The sequence below is a fragment of the Octopus bimaculoides genome, chromosome 5 (genome assembly GCF_001194135.2).
Source record: "Octopus bimaculoides isolate UCB-OBI-ISO-001 chromosome 5, ASM119413v2, whole genome shotgun sequence".
NCBI lineage: Eukaryota > Metazoa > Mollusca > Cephalopoda > Octopoda > Octopodidae > Octopus > Octopus bimaculoides.
In genome coordinates, this window is record NC_068985.1 from 115988348 (window position 1) to 115995503 (window position 7156).

Below are 7156 nucleotides of genomic sequence, written 5' to 3' on the forward strand. Positions count from 1 at the left end.
ATATATATATATATATATATACAAACATATATATATATATATATATATAGTCATATATATATAAGTATACGTATGTAGGCATGTATATATATATATATACATATGTATATATATATAATCTATAGCCATACATATATGTGCATACGTATAGCCAATGCATATTTGGAGGAAGAAGCGGAGTTATCTTCTCCTCTTTACTTGTTCTCACTATCATCATATCTATTTAATCTCTGTTCTTGTTTCCCCTCTTTGTTGATTGCTTTCTCTTTCTCCCCCTTTTACCCACCACTCTCTGACTCTCTGTCTCTCTGTCTCTCACTCAATCCCCGTCCGTGTGTGTGTGTGTACACCCCCCACCACCACATATATATCCCTTTATCTCACTTTCTTTCTCTCTCCGTTATTGCTATTCTCTGTCATCTTTCCTTCCTTTTCCTACACCCAGAGTTCCTATCTCTCTTCCTTCCTACTTTCCGTGTCTCTTCCGATGTCTCTGTTTCTATCGTTCACATATTCATTTCGGTACGTTCGCTCTCTACTTCTGTCTCGTAGTCGTTCCCATTTCTCGCCCTCTCCATCTACCTTTCCATGCTCAACCTCACCCACTCATTTCTCCCACTCCCTTTCATTGCTCTCCATCCATCACCCACCTCTCTTCCCTTTATTACTCTTCCTCTCCTTTTCATTGCTTTCCTTTTCCCCCTCGTTACTCTTCCCCTCTCGCTGCTCTCTATTCTTCACTAATCTTTCTCTCTCTTCTTCTCCCTTGCTTCCTCTCTATCAGTCATTACAAGTCTTTTAGTGAATTTCATTCATTATTACTTTCTCTCATTCTGTCCTTCTTTCTTCCTTTTTTTTCTTTCTTTCTTCATACTTTGTAGTTCGCTTTTATCTAGTTCACACTCTTTCACTTTATGCCTCTACCCCAAACTCTTCCCCCCCCCCCATTTTGTCTCTCTGTCTCCTCTCTATTCATTTTCCATCTCCTTCTTTCTTCCCGTGTTTTATTCCAATAAGTAGGAACCGAATTAAATTTCCTTTCATTGAATAACGTCTGTGAAAGCATTTCAACTGCCTGAAATGGATGTAAAATTGGCTGATCCTGAAAGTTTGTTTGTTAATGCAATCTTCTTGAAATGCATTGATAAACATACAAAAACGATCTTTTCAAAATTAGACCGCCTTGCTCTTCACTTGAACTCGCTACACATGAATGCTCATCTACAATGTGAAAATGATCGGTAGTTTGCCAGTCCAATCACGCACAGTTATTAGGAAAGCTGATCGATTAAGATAGATCTTTACCATGATACGGACATTCTACTTCATCACTAATTATCAGAGAATTTACAAACCACTATGCCATAACTAGCCAGCTCTAACACACAATATTACAACGCCCGACACGTATACGAGACTTTTCAAATATCTTCGCAAACTTTACAAAAGCTAGGTCTCACAGTCTCTCATGACCTTTCGTTGTAACCACTTGTCAGTATCATAGCCAAAATTATATCTCAAAGGTTTGGCTTTCTGTTTAGGACAAGGAACTCCTCTAACTTTGAATATTTGCTGACTCTTCTGCAAGGCATAAGTGTAATTTATATTTGAATAATGTTGGTATATATCAAAAGGAGCAGCTTGTGCGTTTACTCAAATATTTTAGACTGTCTTCTTCAAGAAAGGACTAAAGGTCATATGATATATTGGGTTCGTATTTTGGCACAAAACCAGCAATTTAGGGGGAAAGGTAAGCCAATTACACTGATCCCAGAGATCAGCTGGTATACTTATCTTATTGACTCCGAAGGGAGGAAAGGCAAAGTCGACCTCGGTGAAATGTTAAACTGTAAAGTAAAAACTGATGAAATGCCGCCGAGCATTCTGCTTAGGGTCCTAATAATATTAAAGGTCATACAATATATTGCAAAACAAAATACTTAATCAGAAACATTCGATCATTAGTGGTACACTGGCGTATTTTCTTCTTCTTCGTCTTTCACTGCGGCCAAGCTGGAGCAATCCTTTGAAGTCTGTTAGCTGAGAGAAATTGATACCAGTACTTATGCTTTTTATAGTATGGTATTTATTACATCGGTTTATATTACCAAACCGCTAGGCTAAGCGAAAGTGAACAAAGCAACATCGTTCTTGAAGCGGTGCGGGGAAACAAACACGAAGACACATACATAAGCACAAAATTTCTGTTAACCAAATTCACTCAGAGACCATTGACCGGTCACTAATTTTTGTACAAGATATGAGTCCAAGGAGACGTGCAATGGCGGTAAATCGCCTAAGCTGCAAAGTGAGTGTTTTAACCACACAGTCATGCCTACATCTCTATAGTCATATTTCATGGCTAAGAAGGCTTTCATCCTAAAGGATTAACAAGCTGTGGGAATGCGCGTCTTCGATCGACCAATGTTGGGTAATTGACTTTCAAAGCATTATATACTTGCCACAGATTTTGGGCAGAAATGTTAGCGTTCACAACATGAGCATCTGGGGCAAGCTAGAAGTGAACAACCTCTCGAAATTCTACCAAGCATACCTTACCTTCAACACCGTATATTCACATGGTTGAGGTCATCGAGGTGTCGGTTACTGATGCTTTTTGAAGGATCAAGTGCTGCCTTCAATGTACGAGTGCCTGTGCTTTGTTGCTGTTCAAACAATTCAAGCAGGACTTCACCTTCGACACAGAAGGCTGCCCTGACCTTTTATATGTGTGTATTCGAAACTGTGGAGGCGCAATGGCCCAGTGGTTAGGGCAGCGGACTCGCGGTTTCGATTTCCAGACCGGGCGTTGTGAGTGTTTATTGAGCGAAAGCACCTAAAGCTCCACGAGGCTCCGGCAGGGGATGGTGGTGAACCCTGCTGTACTCTTTCCCCACAACTTTCTCTCACTCTTACTTCCTGTTTCTGTTGCGCCTGTAATTCAAAGGGTCAGCCTTGTCACACTGTGTCACGCTGAATATCCCCGAGAACTACGTTAAGGGTGCACGTGTCTGTGGAGTGCTCAGCCACTTGCACGTTAATTTCACGAGCAGGCTGTTCCGTTGATCGGATCAACTGGAACCTTCGACGTCGTAAGTGACAGAGTGCCAAGAGAGAGAGTATTCGAAACTAGTGTCATATTCCTTGAAACATCTGAAGAGGTTATGTGTCGCATGTTGACAGTTCTTGGCACTTTCAAATCATTAATTTCTTTTGCCTCTGCCCTTGTACACTGTCCTTTTTCTCCTGGTAGCGTAACGTAGCGCTAATTGCAATTTATTCACCATTCGTCATCAAAAACGTAAAATAAAGAATATCCAAATAATATTTATATGCTGTATATGAAAATATAAAGAATAATCAATTCAACGACAATTGGACAAGTTGTATCAAATTAATGATATGACATGTAGATACAAGTTGCTAAATTTCATCAGTGAATATCCGAAAAATCTTTCGTCTCAATCTGATATATCATCACACAAAAGTCATTTCACAACAATTTTTTTTACTACGCAGCACATAATATGTAGACGCTACTAAGAGACATTAAATCTATTGAATAACACATGAAAGTGTAATATAATAGAGGCTTACTACCATTAAACAATAGCCTAGAGCACACCAAACCTACAATTTAACACAAGACGAGGATAAATCAGATCAAATTTATGATGTAACTTCATCAAAAGCTTAGAAAAAACCCATTATATAGCATAAGACTACCAGTATATAAAACATCAACCTTATTAAGTAACTTCAACAACATCCTAGAACAAGCAATCACTACAATTTAACCCATAAAGTCCATTATATCTCATATCAACTCTTCTATGTAACTTCACCACTATTAGAAATACTGCGATTAGACATAATAACCTCATTTTATAATCTACATCACTGTTCAATAAGAAATCTAAACAGACGTGCACACAATTGATTCTGTATGCAATTCCTTGATCTGATAGAGATAGCAGTTAAATCTCTTTCACTGCATACTCACATCATTTTGTCAAAAATGTACGGTAAGGATAATGTAGATCTTTATATACAAAAATGGCATCACGGTCAAAGGTGTAATACCTTTGATAATAGCTTTCACTTCAACGAAACGATTCAACATTCGCCCTATTTGCTACAATGTACAGCCAAATTGTTTACATAAAAATGAAACACTATAAACTGTATGCAATGTAGTTCTGCAGACACCAACAAGTACGGGATGGTCGTTGTTGGAGGGTTTTGATCATGAATGTACTCAAACTTGACTGTGATGGAAACAGCAATAACCACATAATGAAGAACAATCATTTTTGACGGTGAATCTACCTATAGGTTTGCTCAAACAGAATTTGGTGCTACAAAACAACAGCAGTAAGAAAGGCAGCACCAACAGCAACAATAACAACAACAACAACAACAACGAAAATAACAGCAGTATGTCTGCCATCATGCAACATACCACCATTAGCACAAAGCTCAGTAATACTATATGATAACACATGAACATCAATACACAACACCTATCAACAGAATCTTATTTCTTTACTGCCCACAAGGGGCTACACACAGAGGGGACAAACAAGGACAGACAAGCGGATTAAATCGAGTATATCGACCCCAGTGCGTAACTGATACTTATTTAATCGACCCCGAAAGGATGAAAGGCAAAGTCGACCTCGGCGGAATTTGAACTCAGAACGTAACGGCAGACGAAATACCGGTAAGCATTTCGCCCGGCGTGCTAACGTTTCTGCCAGCTCGCCGCCTTTCAACAGAATCTGACACCATACAGACGTTACTGAGGTATTAACAATGTTAGAGATACAAACATCTTCATGCTGTTTACTAACGACATTACAGAATAGAAACATAGTCAAGCCTTATCACTAACATTATCAACACCACCACCAGAGTCACGACCACCAACTTCATCACCGCAATCACAGCAACGATCACCACTACAACAGCGCAATGATTTTATCACTTCAAACCATTTCAGGGAAAAGGGAATATTTAGTCGATATGATCCTGAATCAGCTCTAACATCGTTTGCTAAATGTGCTGAAAATCGAGATTTTTAAGGACAAAATTTGATTAGTTACGAAGGAAAAAGTAAGTGCTGTAGTATATGAATAACATTCGAATCTGTGGTGACAAACAGCGTTGAGTAGGGATCACGAATTATGACGATAAAACGTTAAATCGGTTGTAATTCTGAACAACTATTGTGGAGTTATACATCATAAGAGATGGATGTCTCTATACATTTAAGCGCAAATATAGTGCTAAATGAAAATATAAAGATAAATATAGATGTGAATGTTTGTATAAACATGAATATATATGACATTGGAAGCCACACTGCCAACGAAAATAGATTATAATATCTGCATTTTGAAAATAAACGTTATTAATTATTTTAAGAGATATTTGTTTTGGTGGAGATTGCTTGGAAGTAGCTCTGATTTTCCCTTTAATACCATGTATTTCTGAGTTGAGGTGGCATTTTTTCTGCTGATCACAACATACAACCTATTCAACCTGTTACAAAATTGATCAATATATACTAAAATAATTTGCATACCTGTATTTAAAACTCCAGATGTAGAGAGTCAGTGAAAAGTGGTTGCCTTTATCTATATGTTCCAAATATTATAATATTCAAAGTGTTCCCTGAGACATCAGTATAAGTGTTACTGTCAACACCTTTGTCACATTCATTTGACTACTCGGAGAATAAAATGCATCCGGTTAAAATTTCAGTGATTATTCGTATTGTCTTTATCAAAAAGTAGGAAAGAATGCATACTATTATTTTACTTATTTTCAACGTGTTCGCAGTCATTCCGATATAACTATGTCTGCACTGTTAAATTCCGAAGCTAGTGAGATCAACTTATACTAAATGTAAACTCTGCTTCATAGCAGGAGGTACAATTGTTATAAGACAAAATTCATTAGCATCAGTACTTGACGTTTTAAAAGAATTCAAGGGATAGAACTCTAAAATATAAAACGTTTAAAGACTAAATCAAGACATGTAGTATTTACTTGGATTTGAATTTGGGCCAGAAGAGGCACAGTTCCGAATACAATTTGACGCCATTGAACACCTCAGCAAAGTACAGTCTACCGTGGAATTACCGAAACATAGAATGATTTTTAGAGGAAACAAATGGTGGTTTCGTGACAGTTGTCATTCAGTTACACGTCTTAAAATAATGACAATAGTGAGTTTGAATAGTGTTTCCTCCGTTTATATATATAGGGAAATGTGAGCTATAGGAATAATTAAATTGAAATTACACATATAAGGCACCTAGAGTGGATAACGTATCTCATAAAATTTAATATTTAATCAACTTAAATTCTGGAGTTCACTCCCTTCATTTCTTTGACAAGGTGTTTCATTAACATCGATGACATTTTGTTTTCCTCTCGTTACGAGTGTAATTACAATTAATTAAAATTTTCTTTTGACTCACAACATTAAAAATTTTAACTCGCTCTTAATTATATTTTCTTCATGAAGGAGACATCCTTTGAACATTTTCTAATGTCATTATCATAATTTGTGGAATCAATTAATATCATTCACAAACAAATACTATATCGTCACAAACTTTATTGACTCATTACACAAATAATGCTCAGATGAAAATATTCTTCATATGAAAAGAAAAAAAAAATTCCTCGATGATTTATATATTGAATACTATTTCGTCTACATTGTACGCTCAAAATATTCACACACACATATATAAGTATCGAATCATTTATCTATTTACGCGGTTACTTATTTTACTATCCAAGTCTCTATCTACCTATCTAGCTAGTTAGCTGTCCATCCATCTATCTTTCTATATATCTATCAAGCTAGCTAGCTAGCTAGCCAGATATTTATCTATCTATTTTTCTATCTACCTATCTATATGTCTGTCTGTCTATTCATCTATCTATCTCTCTATTTATCTATCTATCTATCTATCTATCTATCTATCTATCTATCTATCTATCTATCTATCTATCTCTTCTCACGGACGTGCTGTCACATCGGCTGCGAAGGTAAACGTTTATTTGACCTTTTACTGTCCACATTTTGTTGGAATTTTAAAATAATTTTGTTGCGAAGCACCTAGGCTTCATTTGTGTG